We start from the raw sequence: 14,522 nt of genomic DNA, 5'->3' as shown, positions 1-14,522 counted from the left end.
TCTAGTTTATCCTAAAGGTGTTGGATGGTTGAGGTCAGATAAATACTTCCATATGAAGCTGGGAAGCATCTTCTTATGGTGCTGCCTTTGACCTAACACAACGACCTTCCGCAGCAACAGTCTGCAGCCCTAAAAAAAGCAAACTATTATCAAAACTCTCTCATGCTGTAGCATTAAAGGGACACTGCAGTAAAATAGTAGGAACGTTCTTAAAAGTTGAGGAATTGAGTGAGACAGGTTTGAAAAATAATGGTAGAAGCACGGTGGAGATGACTTATATTTCTGAAATGCCATCAAGCCTCCTAATCATTGTATCCGACACTTCCCTTTTTAATGTCATGTCCAAATGTTTTTGGTAAATATCCAAATCCTTAATACTCAATGTCTCAACCTGAAATGGTTTTGCTACCTGGCTTCCCAGTGAAATTAGTTTTGGAATCTTTATACATTTTAAATAATTGATAGGAGATTTAACAGATTGTGTCCATTCCATTTCTGTCATATGTTGGATGTAGGTGAAGATGAGCATTGCCCTCTAGGAAGAGTGGAAGAGATAACTATTTGTCATTGATGAAACAACGCAAAACAGCAGCACTAATCACGCTCCAAGAGGCGCTGGTGTGGGGAACCATGAGAGCCTCAAAGTTAAAAATGAACCAAAATCCGCGGTTTGAGTCCACCTAGGGGCCTTTGTTATTGACTTGCTTTCAAGTGTGATAGAAAAGACAAAGCCTCAACAATGTAGGGTTTTCAGATTTGGGAATGTGCAGAGCATGAGTTTCTACCACAGTCTTTCCATGAACATGTCTCCAAAATAACCCACCACCATAACATATGTATTACAATCAATGCCCTTTAAGCTTCTTAATTGACACTAAGGTGTCTTGCCTCAGACAAAAGGAAGTGTCCTCACAGTTCCGACCATGCATTGTACAACACAAGGCTTAGCGCAGTCTTACGACAGTAATGGACTCATTACTCTTTGTTGATGTAATATGGAGGCAGTGATTAAGGGATCCTGTTCCCTATCATTGGGATGATGGTTGCTCTCTGAGACAGAACCAGCACAGCCAAATTGTCACTAAGCTGGCATGTGAGTAATCAGCCAATATATCCAGGCAACCAGCCTGTATAACCAGCCCTGCTGCCAGTGAGAGAGAGGATACAGCCAGGCAGACACTTCCAGGTTTCCCTTCTACTATAGCTAGCTAGTGCCAGTTAGCCACCAAATCAGCTCTTGCAGCCCATCAGCTCACCACCATAACTCTCTGTACAGCCATACAGTCTGCAGGCCAGGAAATAGAGCAACAGGCAAGATTATAGTGGTGACGGCCAAGCATCCAGACAGCCAGCGGTCCTGACCAAGTCTAGATTAGGTCTTTATTATAGCATCAACACTAGCTCATTGGGTCTGTTTTTGCTTTCGGAGAAACATTGAACCACTTAACTTGAGATGGAAACCTTGCTAATGGTTGTATGTATACCAGAAGAGGTTCATCAAACACTGGCTAACGTATTCACTGTTTTTTGGCCAGACCACTCCACTGCTAATGTGGCTGTAACCATTCATTTGGGATCTGATTGCCACAAAGCTTATATTTTTTGAATCCAATGCTCTCAAGAGAACCTGTGCAATACAAGTTTTCAGGGTTTGGCCTTCAAAGATCTTGTTTGTTTCACTCCAACAATCTTTTACGTATTGCTTCTACTAAGTTTTCAGTGTATGTGCTAAGCTAAGCCAAATGGTGGCTAGCTGTATCTTCATATTTACTTTTGTTTTGTATAGTATATGGTTGGTTAGTATTCGGACTTCTCATCTAATTCTCTGCAAGAAATCTAATGTGCATTTCCCAAAGTGTTAAACTCCTGTAAGCTTTTCTGTGGTTTACTCTACACCTGCCTCCCATTTTGGTTTACTGCATTGCAGGTCTTCTTGTTATTTCAGCAACCTCACTGACATTTAAGCACCTCCAAAGCTGAAAAAAGAAACCTTGTTAGTCCTGAGAAAAAGCATTATGGCTAAACCCTGCAGTTAAAAAAGCCTAATGGAGCACAGTTCTCAGAGTAGAAAAGCACCCACCATCTTTTTTCTTCTTTTTCATCATTATCCAATTCCCCGCTCTATTCTTTGCCACATCACACGTATTAGAGATATTAAAGCCACTGGCTATATATTCATCATTTCTAACCACATTGTCTTCACAGCCCTGTGTTTATGAGGCTGCAGCTGAAAATGAAAATGTCTTCATGGCACCGCATCTCAGCTCTTTCTGTTCCTGTTTATCAGGGAAAAAAAGCCGCCTGCGAAGCCAAGATGAAAAAAAAGCAGGAAACAAAAAGAGAAAACAAATTGTGAGGCTCCCATCTCTCGCTCTCTCATGGTGGTCCGTTTTTTGAGGAAGCTGAAGGGTTTATCACCGGGGAGTAGTAAGGATTTTAGGCCCTTAACCTCTCTCCACATGTCTGTAATTTAACATTGTTCAGAACCAGAGGGCCGGTGTTTTAAATGCCCGGGAGCTTCCTGTGCTAACCATGATTCTGTTGGGGAGGAAAACAGGTGCTGGGACTTGAGTTGGTGGCAATGTTTGTAGAGGTGCTTGGAACGTACACCTGTGTTGGCATTTAAATCAGTCATGTTGATCACTGAAAATAAAATGCCTGTGTGATCCCAGCTGAAGTGTTGCAACGATGACACATTCCTGCTCCCTCGCAAAAAGCAATGGGAATTCTTCATTGGATTTCAGTATATGTAATCAACACAGGTTTATGACACTTACACGTTTTTCTCAGCCGGATAATATCCACATATTAACACCAATTTGTGATTGTTAACACATAAAACATCTGAAGCTAATGTAAAACAAACTACATCACGGTTGCATGCCTGCACATCATCATCACTAAGCTAAATGCAGCTGATGTTCGGCGAGATGTTTTCTAGTAGTTTATTTAGTCACTTGTTAGCAACCACTGTTTCTATGACACATCACCAGTGGGGTATTTACTGACATATTTGATGTCGTAGAACAACACTTGGAAGTCTCCTAAGCTTGTGTTAGCCACAGATCTTATTTCAGGCTTCTAACCAAAAACACGTTGAAAAATCCATTGACTTCGAGACAAGGGAACTGGAAGTGGTAAGTAAGGACTGATTCATGCACCACTCTATTCACGGGCAGAATTAACATTGGTCTCCTCTGCTCAGATTATCTCCATTGAGTAAATGAATAACCCTGTCATGCATACTGTTGTGTCATGTGACTGTGGAATTCCATCCTAGTTTCTCATATGGGGAGAGGGAGTAAACAAATAAGTCATATGGGTGAAACAACATCTTACATTAATAAGATAATCCTCACAGAAACTTGATTCCTGCTGCGTGACTCATCCAGGAATATGGGAGCATTATTCACTCAAGGTTTGGTTCACCTTATATTTCACCCTGCTGAACTTAAGACCCATTGTTCTAGTTTGTTGACACTTTGTTGTGGCATTCCTCGGTAGCAAAAACGCTTCTGGGTGTAAACAATAATGTTAGTCACCTCAACCAGGTCCTCCTATTGCTGATCCCCAGATAAAAATGGACAAAACATTATTAAATGTTATTGTTGAAAACGTATTTATTTCTATTTAATAGCATTTGTAGTTTAATATTGTTTACACATTGTAGAAATAGTAACAAGCTAGTACTCTGAAGATTAGAAGGTACTTCGTTTGAGGACATTGTGAGTTTGGAGCTAGGAAAATGTCATTCTGAATTACACAACATTGTAATTTGCAACGTTTGACATTTTGTAAAATAGACCCATATAAAAGATACCATTTTACAAATACTACATCCTGTTCAAAGACACCCCTAACCCTAACCCTAACCCTAACCCTAATTAACAACAATTTAAAATGCATTCCTCGGTAAATGTACAACAGTCCATATTTTAGTTGGTTAAATATCTGTTACGTACACATAAGCCTACAATCCCTACCTACCAAACAGGGTTTCAGTTTCAGTATAATATGCCTAACCCCACCGTCATGAAGTTTTGGGTGGTGAAATGCCACAGAGGTGTGTAAATATAGCCAACACCTTCGGCTAATGGGAGAGCAACCACACACACACTCACTGTGCTGTTGTACAGGCAGACAGCCCCACCCCTCTCCTTTGTGAGGATGAATGGAAGGTATTAGCTGCTGTAGCTCAGTGTTTCGTTTTGAAAAAAGGAACAAAAAAAGAAGCTTTGAAATCACTTAGTCCTCTCACCATGCCTCTTCATCGGGCCCTATGCCCAGTCTGACATTTATTTTTCTCCATCCTCCTCCCACAACCCCAAATCATCCTCCCTCTTCCTCTGGTGTCAGATTGAGTCATACGACATGTGTCTGACATAGTGAAACTGCACAAGGAGGAGCACCCCCAGATGTCCTAAGTGATTTGGTAGCAACTGAAGTCAACACAGTGACTCCTGTGAGATCTACCGCAGGAAGTGGCTCAACATGTACCACGGTACTAACTCATATCAGTATCTCTATTGTCTCACTCAGTTATATCAATGCAGCGATTATTAACTCACACACCTCACTATTCAACTCTTTACAATTATAAACTCTTATTTTTGTCATTTCATGGAGTTCATTTCCCTTCAAATTAATTTGTAACTCAGTTTTTCTGTAAAATTGATTGAAACAAACGGCAGGGACTAGACATAATGAGAAAAGTTACTCTACTCTAAGACAACCGCAAATGCTAAAATTATTGAATTCACCTCTTTTTTAGAGTCACGACAACAATTCATAAAGATTGTACAACATTTAATACATTGTTACAAAATGATTGTTGTATCTGAGATTTCGGTCTAACTCAATCAAGGTTAATATAAGATTGGGAAAAGAACATGGTAGGAATGAATATTTTATCAGACTGGAGACATTGGTTTGATCCAGATGTTTTGTTGACCCAACCATCCATGTTGCCCTCTTTCTCTTCAGTTCAAGTCACCTTCGGACCAAAAATACAGATTGTGGAGAGGTGTCAGTTCACCTTCTGGACACTGCCGAGGCATCCTTGAGCAAGGCACTTTAAGGCGCGTATTCATAATGGGTTGTCTTTTTCTTCTTCTTATAAAGCCATATTCACATTATAACAAACCAAGGAGGCTCTGAAGGGACTTACCAACTAAGTAATTTAGTATCATTCACAATTCCACCTTTGCTTCTCAGAGAATGAACGGTCATTATTCTTACAGCCTCAAAATGTCCTTGTCAGGTAAATGTAATCCTGGGCCTCTCAGGCATTTCATCAAATGACTAATGCTGTGATTGAAATAGTCAGCACGGCCTTGAACTGAACTATTCCTTTCAGTGGACACCGCAAAAACAATGATCCAAAAATATATCCACAATTCATAATCTACATAACTGGATACCATGGGAAAGTTAGATTATGGGTAATGAGATAATGGGTAAAGTAAAGTAAAGTAGCCCTAGACCCTTTGTTGACCCCCGTCTGAACTCATAAAATAAGATAAGATAAGATGGTACTTTATTGATCCCAATTTGGGATTTCTTTTGTGTTGCAGCAGCATAAAAGACAAGGCATTTTACAATAAAACAAAACAAGAAAAGAAAGAAAAGAAAATAGAAAATATACATGTTAAATTTGACAAGATATTATATATACAAATATATATGGTATATATGGAATATTAATATTAAATATTAAATATTGAACAGATTATATATGTGTCAAATGTACAACGTGGTTTTATTTCTAGAGAAACTATGGAGCAGAGAGTTCTCTTCCAGCCAGAGGTGATTTATTGTACAGAGTTATTGCAGTGGGCAGGAATGTTTTCCAGTATCTGTCCTTGTGACAGGGGAGCTGCAGCAGTCTATTGGAGAAGGAGCTCCGCTGTCTGTCCAGCTGCAGGTGGAGAGGATGGGTGGGGTTATCCATGATGGACAACAGCCTGTTCAGTGTCCTCCTCTCCACCACAGCTTCAAAGGGGTCCAGCTTGATGCCGATGACTGACCCAGCTTTCCTGATCAGTTTATTGATCCTGCTGGTGTCACCGTCTCTTATGCTGCCCCCCCCAGCAGACCGCAGCAAAGAAGAGTGCACTAGCCACCACAGACTGATAGAAGATCTCCAGCATCTTACTGCATACGTTGAAGGATCTCAGCTTCCTCAGAAAATAGAGTCTGCTCATCCCCTTCTTGTACACAGCGTCAGTGTTGATCCTCCAGTTCAGCCCATTGTCTAAGTGCACTCCCAGGTACTTGTAGTCCTCCACAACAGTCACATCCTCTCCTAGAAAGCACAGGGGCAGAGGAGGAGATGTCCTCTTCCTCCTGAAATCAATGACCATCTCTCTGGTCTTGGCCACATTCAGAAGCCGATGATTTCTTCCAGTCCACTCAACAAAATCACCCACCAGCGCTCTGTACTCCTCCTCCCGTCCATCCCTTATACACCCTACCACTGCAGAGTCATCCGAAAACTTCTGCAGGTGGCATGACTCTGAGTTGTATAGAAAGTCAGAGGTGTATAAGGTGAACAGGAAAGGAGACAGCACAGTCCCCTGTGGGGCTCCTATACTACCAACCACCACATCAGACAGCACACTGCCCAGCCGGACGTACTGTGGTCTGTCTGTGAGGTAGTTGGTAATCCAGGAGATGGTGGACGAGTTTACCCTCATAGCCTGCAGCTTGTCACTCAGTAGCCGAGGCTGGATCGTGTTGAATGCGCTGGAGAAATAAAAAAAGGTGATTCTCACAGTGCAACCCGATCCATTCAGGTATGAGTGAGCACGCTGCAGCAGGTAAATAATGGCATCGTCCACCCCCAGGTGAGGCTGGTAGGCAAATTGCAGAGGATCTAGAAATGATCTCACTGAGATGGGCCAAGACCAGTCTCTCCAGCACCTTCATCACATGAGATGTGAGAGCTACTGGGCAATAGTCATTGAGCCCAGAAGGAGTCGTCTTTTTAGGGACCGGAACAACGTCTTTCCATCTGTAATGGTAATGGTCTGTCATAGTTTAACCAGCCAAGGGCGGGGTTGTGAAATGAACTGAGCTGAAGCCAGCTCACATCACATGTCAATTTAACTCACCCACAACATAGTGCAGGAGTCCCTGCCTCCTGCTGTCCACGACAACCCGGGAGCTGTCAATCATCCTGTTGTCATGGGACTGAGCTACCTTTGTTGCCAGAGTCACAGCATCATCATTAGAACCATGTCAGTCCCACCATAATGGACCCCGAGGAGCCACTGCACTGTTTGAAGTTTGCTGTGCTCCACTGCTGTCCCAGAGGTGGAACACACACACACACACACACACACACACACACACAACACACACACACCACACACACACACACACACACACACACACACACACACACACACACACACACACACACACACACACACACACACACACACACACACACACACACACACACACACACACACACATTACTATTGCAGACATTTTTTGTTGTTGTTATTTTGTGGCAGGATTGACTTTTTTTGTTATGTTGGGCTTATTTTAGAAGTCATGAAGCAGGAAATAAGACATCCTGCATGCCAACGTTTTCTAAAATGTACTTTTAGTTAATTTAAAAACATTTCATAGATATATTTTGATTTTTAAACAAATACAAAACAGCTGATAGTGTGTGTTGATGGTAATGAAAGAAGATGTCAGCCAGTGATCACTGATGTGTTTCTGAATGAAGATATACAGAATGACACAGAAGACATATCAGGTATTAGGTACAGACACATTCTTTTTTGGGGATGTGCTGTTATCAAGCTATTGTTTTTATGAAACCATTTTTTGAAACATTTCTGTCAGGGCCACGAGATCAGTTACTGATGAAGGACCAGTAGTAGAAATTGCACTTTGGAAGTACACATTCGTTAATATAATTGCAATCAAATCATATACAACCAGTTGTTATGGAACCTGGGTCCATGTTTGGAGTGCAGTGGCTAATAGTTTGCCACACATGATTTTGATTAAAGGGTAACAAAAACGGCTATATTTAAGGGTTATGGCTTTCATGTAACCATTGTACCGGCAGTGTATGTGTGATGGCTTTATTAAAGACTTTCGGTAAGCTGCAGGTTGGTCACTGGTGCTTTTACATTGAATGTGACCACTGCATTGCACTTTTGCAAGGGATAAATTGTATTGGAGTGTCTGAAATACCTCCGCATTTCATCATCATTCAGAAACTAATCTCAATCACCTGCAGAGGAGGATCTCACAGCTCTGAGAAAAAAGGAACGCCATTGGAGTCTGGCCCGACAATTTAGCTTTCACTCTGCTGCTCCTCCCGGTCCTTTCTATCTCCCTCATTTCCAAAAGTGGACCTTCTTACTCCAGTCAGCACAGTACATTCTTTCATCCCTCTCAAAACTCATCTCTTCAAAAAGGACCTCATGCGACCCTTTTCCCACATAATAATACCCCTTCACCCTACCTCTTCCTCTTCTGCCAGTTGTAATGCGATAGCTGCAAAAGAGAAAATCCCTCCACATCCTCTATACCTCTATCCATCTCACCACTTCATTTTACGATTATTTTTCATCACCTGAGATCATTAGTTGAAGGTAACGGGTAGCTGGAAACTTGCAGATTTTTCTCAACAGAAACAAATTAGAAGATGATTTAGGCAAAAAATTCAAGGTAAACTAGCAATCAAAGCTCAAATCAAAAAGAAGTAACAGAAACCCTTTTCCACTGAAATCATTTCTGTTCTAGTTTTTTTCTGATCTTAGTTTGGTCCGCAGTTGGTTCAACGAATTGCAAACAGTTTGGTTTCCACTGCCCAGTGCCCGATTGGAGCCACAACATGATGTCATTGTTTAAGTTGCCAATTTTCTCGGCAACTAAACTCACCACAAAAACAATGGCGGACTGTGTCGGAGCTGTGGTCATGTTGCACTGTGGTTTCTAATTCAGCCGCATTAGCCAATCGCTGGAGTGATACGATGCTTGTCCACCAACATTTAGCCTAATGCTGCCACTGTAAAGTAGTTATCCACGTATTCACAGTCACACAAATAACATCCCCTGATGCATACGTATATACCCATAGGTCAATATTTGATGTTTTAATTGACAATAATTGTCAACATAGCGCTGTAAATAACGTTTATTTCGTATTACATAGCTAAGGCATAAGCCGTTTTCTATTGGTATATTTTTACTGGCATATGTTTTACTATAATCTAACTTGTGATAGTCTGATTTGGTCGGTAAATCCAGGTCCAGTCTCACTTGGTCCCTGTTTTCAGACAGCCTACCTATTCTTGGCTGCAGCAGTGATTTGTCTGTCCCTGATGCCGAGATCATCGACCTCTTTTGTCACTTTTATCAGCTCACGGTGCTTTTGTTATTTCCTAATGTTCAGTGGCGCATGACTACAGCACAAAGGTTCAGATAATCTATCAGAGGGTTTTGGGGATATAGAAAGAGAGAGAAATTAACAAAGCAACTCAATTCTATTTGCATTGTTTTAATGGCAGAGTTGAATGGGTTTTGCATTCATAAATATAAATGAATGAATTAGCTCTTTTGGCTCAAAGAGGGCAAACGTCAATGACAGGTTTGGGCCATTGTGGTGGAGATAGAAAAAGGAGGAGCGGGTCCAAAAACAATAGCTTGCTTTTTGTTCCTCATGCTCCAGCCGGATCATTGGCACTGATCCGTATGATTGGCTGATGATGAGGTGTCTCACACACACGCACACACACCGGGATGAAGCTCTAATCACACACAGGGTGACAGACGATTGGACATTATGGTGGAATAATGAGAGAACTGGACAGTGAAGATGGGAGATGGCGTAGATTTGGATAGGATATCAGAAGAGAGATTGGGATGGACAGTGATGTCTTGTAATGTAAATCCAAAAAATAAAACTATAAATAAAGGAAACATTCTGGTCCCTGGACAAAGATGAATTATTTTCCTCCACTCCACATTTTGTATTTGTATCCTGTCTGGTGGTCGAGTTGTAATGGTAATGGTAGAAATTCCAGTGGGTTCGTACTGCTCTATGCAGATACTCTTGGTCAATATGTTCTCACTCCCAGGAGGGGGAGCTTGGTCAGGGACCCAAGACATCACTTTTTAATACACTGGGAAAACTTTTAGTGGCAGGTTTCAATGTGCTGGATAGTCTAATATAATTCATTGCATGGTATTCACTACGTTACCATGCTTTGGCCACTAGAGACAGGCCTGCATGTCGAAACTGATGCTAGCGGGTTAGTTGCAGTCTCAGATAGTACAACTTACTAGGCTGATTGTAAGTAACAATCAGTAACCTCTTTTGTGGAGCAGTGCAACGCAGCTATAAACTACCACAGCTTCGACCATTTTGGTCTGTCTAGGTCCCCTCAAACACATCACCGTCAAAAATGTCTGCTGTTGGGAACTTACAGATACAATTTCACCAAAGTCAACATTGTGCTGGACGTGACAGGCTCTAAGTGTTGCAGAAATTCGAACGTAATTGTCAGAGTTATGTTAGCCGTAACCTTTAATAAACACAATTTTCACTTGTTTATTAGCTACATGTTTAGCAATCACATTGTATGAAATGAATTCAGGCATTAAAGACATCTCTGAAAATGTGTGATAAATAATATCATTGAGGCTAACTGCAACAAATGTAGACAAAGCTTCCTGTTAGTCAAACACACAGCCTGGGAAACTTCCAAGTTCAGCTACAAGTGGAAGTTTCTAACGTTCTTAGATTATTTTAAATTAGTTTAGATTGTTTGTGATGGTCCCAATTGAAGTGAAATTGAGTCAATTGTTGTGTATTAGCACAATATTAACTAAATGTGGCCTTCTTTAAAATTAAGACACTAGATTAGGAAATAATAAAAGACCCACCTTTATTTATACCGTGCATAGATGGTTTCAAATACCTTAACTAACGAATCAATTCATCAAATGACATAAAGCCAACTTCTGCTGACTAAATCTGTGTTGTTCTTCATTCAGTTTCCTTTTCCTTGTTGGTAATCCAGCCTCGACCAAGAGAAAGAAAAGCTGAAAGAAAGAAATCAAGCAAGCGTAACAAACAAAGGACACACCAGAATGCTACAACAAGAGAAATAAAAGACTACAAAGGACGAAGAAGGAGAGGAAATGATCATGGAGGGGGGCGGGGGTTCATGTCTTTATCTCATTGTGTGCATTTATTATGTATGAATACGTTTGCACAGCTCGCTCCTCAGTGCCGGAAGCTGCATCTTTCCAATGTGTGCTTTAAAAGATACATGGAATGCATGGTCGAAGATATAGTCCACTATAAATATCATCTTTATTGTTGTGTGGCCTATTCTAGTACACATTATCCGACAGAGTTATATGTCTAATATGTCGGAATCCCTTGAGCCCATGCTTGAGAATGGCGCTACATTAAAGTAAAAATAATCCGGGTACGCAGGCATTCCTTTGTTGAGCTCAGTCTGCGTTATTGGGCACATAAAAGACTCTCCCTCTGTCAGGCTGCAGTCCACACGACCCAACGTTCATTTTTTATGTCACCCATGTAATGAAACGTGGAGAATAATTTGGACGACAATTGGAGAGTTATGACGTTCCCTCAAGTAACCGCACCCAGTCGCCTGCAACAATGGGTTTCAGATGTCTTCCACTTATGCTGTGACAGTTTTATCCAAGCCATTAAAGAAACAACCCAGGTGTCAGATAAAAGGAGATACATGATGGTGGGATTAAAGGTTACCTGTACCCCTTCGAATAAACATATTTGGGTTTACATTGATCGCACTTTTCACAACATATAAATGTTTGCTGCTTGCATTTTTATTAAAGATTTATAACAGATTTCAGATCAGGAAACAAAGTTAATGAATCAATGACAGTAGTTCTGAGAGAAAAACTCCAATATATATATATATATATTTTTTTGTTGATATATATATATATATATCAAAAAGTATAATATTCCATTTCGACCCACAGACCCGTCCACCTGAGGCCCTGCTCCTTTTTCTGTTGCATTGCAAACGCTTAATCTGTTTTTTCCTTTTCAGAAGCAGTGCAACGTCTATTTGTGTTTATCCTGGTTGTAAGTTTAGTTCTTGCACAGTGAGAAAAACATGACAACAAAGTAAGGATAAAAATACACCAAACAGATAGAGGGGAAGAAAAATAAGAAATTGTCTCAGGTGAGATTGAAATACTCCAGGAGATAATGAAGAGACTTTCAAATAAACTAACCGCACAACAAAACAAGAACAAACATTAACATTTAGATGACAAATGTAGACACAAGACAACCCGTTGTTTAAAGGTTTCTTCTTTCAAGCAGCACTCACATTTTCCAAAAGCTTTTTGGTCGTGGTGGGTTCTGAAAAAGGGTGTTCACCTAGACATCGGTGTGTGTGTGTGTGTGTGTGTGTGTGTGTGTGTGTGTGTGTGTGTGTGTGTGTGTGTGTGTGTGTGTGTGTGTGTGTGTGTGTGTGTGTGTGTGTGTGTGTGTGTGTGTGTGTGTGTGTGTGTGTGTGTGTGTGTGTGTGTGTGTGTGTGTGTGTGTGTGTGTAGTGGAACCCTCCCCCCGTTACTGACACACCGATGTATCCGTCAGTGTCTGACAGTCTGCAGCCACGGCTCAGCAAGCTCCACCAAGTGCTGGACATGTAACTGATGTGTATTAGTGTATTTTCTCTATGTGTGTGTGCGTGTGTGAGCTGGACAAGGAGCTGTCTGTCTTGCCTCACAGACAGGACCTCCTCACCTCTAATGACTTGAGTTTGACTTTTCTCTCGGGGAATTGGATCAGACACCTGCCAATCATCCCTCCCACACGGGTCTATAGAGTGGTGCAGTAATGAGTCCTTAAACCAGGAAAGGACTTTATCACTAGGTTCCCTTTTTTATACGTATTTGTAGATGCCTAAAATCACGTCATCACGCCAACACAAAATCGCTTTTAGCTTAGCAGTAGAGACGTGCAGCCGGCCCGTGCAACCATGTTGTAGTTTGTTCATAGACTCACGTTAGCCTTTTTATTTCTGGCAAATGCATTTATGCTTCATAAATCTAGAGAGCTTCACAATGGTGTGAATATGTGGAGATTATCCTGCTGAACAAAACGTGGTAAGTGTGTGTGCACCGCAAACCTTATTTCCAGCAATATACCGAAATCCAATGGGGAAAAGGAATTGGGATCCTATAGGAGAGAGGAGCTAGAGAAGATGTGGAAGGTGAAGGCAACAGTGGTTCCTGTGCTGATTGGAGCAATCGGGAAAGTAACCCCAACACTGGGACACTGGCTTCAGCAAATCACAGGAATAACATCCGAGATCTCTGTCCAGAAGAGCACAGTCCTAGGAACAGCTAGATACTGCGCAGAACCCTCCGGCTCAGAGGACCACAGCCTGAAGGAAGGAAGAACAACAGACCACACAAGATGGGGCAAGTGGGGACATTTCTTAAATATATATATACACATAGTAGTAGTACTGGATGTGAAAATTACAGTCAAGAATTGAGACTTATGAAACAAATATTTAATGATTGATGGAGGAAGTGATTTCAGATGCAAGATAAATGCTGAGTCGAGCGGTTCTTGAGTTCCTGGAAAAGTGTGTAGTAGGGCTTTCAAAGTGTGTACACTGGAAAGTGTTCCTGCACACATCTGCTGATGCTCATACTTTGGTTTTGGAGCACTATCTTGTCATTAAGGGTGGAACCTAAATATGACATTGGTACACTGACACTGATCTGGAAAAGATGTGCGTATACATGACAATGAAAAAATACCTTCTTTATTTTAAATTACATTTAGTCACATTTTGGTATGTGTCTCTGGCATCCTGGTTCATAGTCAAATAAACTTAGATTTCCTCTATTTTCAGATGATGAGAAACCAGATAGGTCTCAAAGTACAGTTGAAGAATAAACAAATCAAGCAGTAATGAGACTAAAGTGTATTTGATGTGTGTGTGTACAAGTGTATTTTATGAAGTGATTAAAGTGATTACACTAACATACTGTATATTGCTGATCTTGGCGTTAAACACTGCGATTCTTTAATTCCCTTTTAGATCTTGTTCCAGAGCAAATCGATCATTTCATGAGCTGTAAAGTAGTCCAACACTAACATCTGCCTCGTGTTAATACTTGCAAGCAGAATGAGAACATCCCTGGGACCATTTCCGTATACACATATACAAGCTGGTGAATACAGAGATATGTGAATCCCAGAACAAAGTCTTTTTTTTATCTTCTTTTAATATGCCTGCAAGGTTTAACAAGTCAGATCATTTCTCACAGCGACAGCTTTTGCAGACATTAGCCCAGTATAACCCAGTTTAAATATGAATTGAAATGGGCTCTCTGGGAGGTGCAACGTGACCCGCTTGTGTACACTCATACATATAGATAATATGCATCAAAGGAGATGAGAGGAGGCGGGACAGAGAGCAGGGTTACCTTACCAGCCTCATAACTCAAATCCCAGCAGC

Source organism: Trematomus bernacchii, unplaced genomic scaffold (genome assembly GCF_902827165.1).
Source record: "Trematomus bernacchii unplaced genomic scaffold, fTreBer1.1, whole genome shotgun sequence".
Classification (NCBI taxonomy): Eukaryota; Metazoa; Chordata; class Actinopteri; order Perciformes; family Nototheniidae; genus Trematomus; species Trematomus bernacchii.
Note: the sequence above shows the minus strand (reverse complement) of the source record.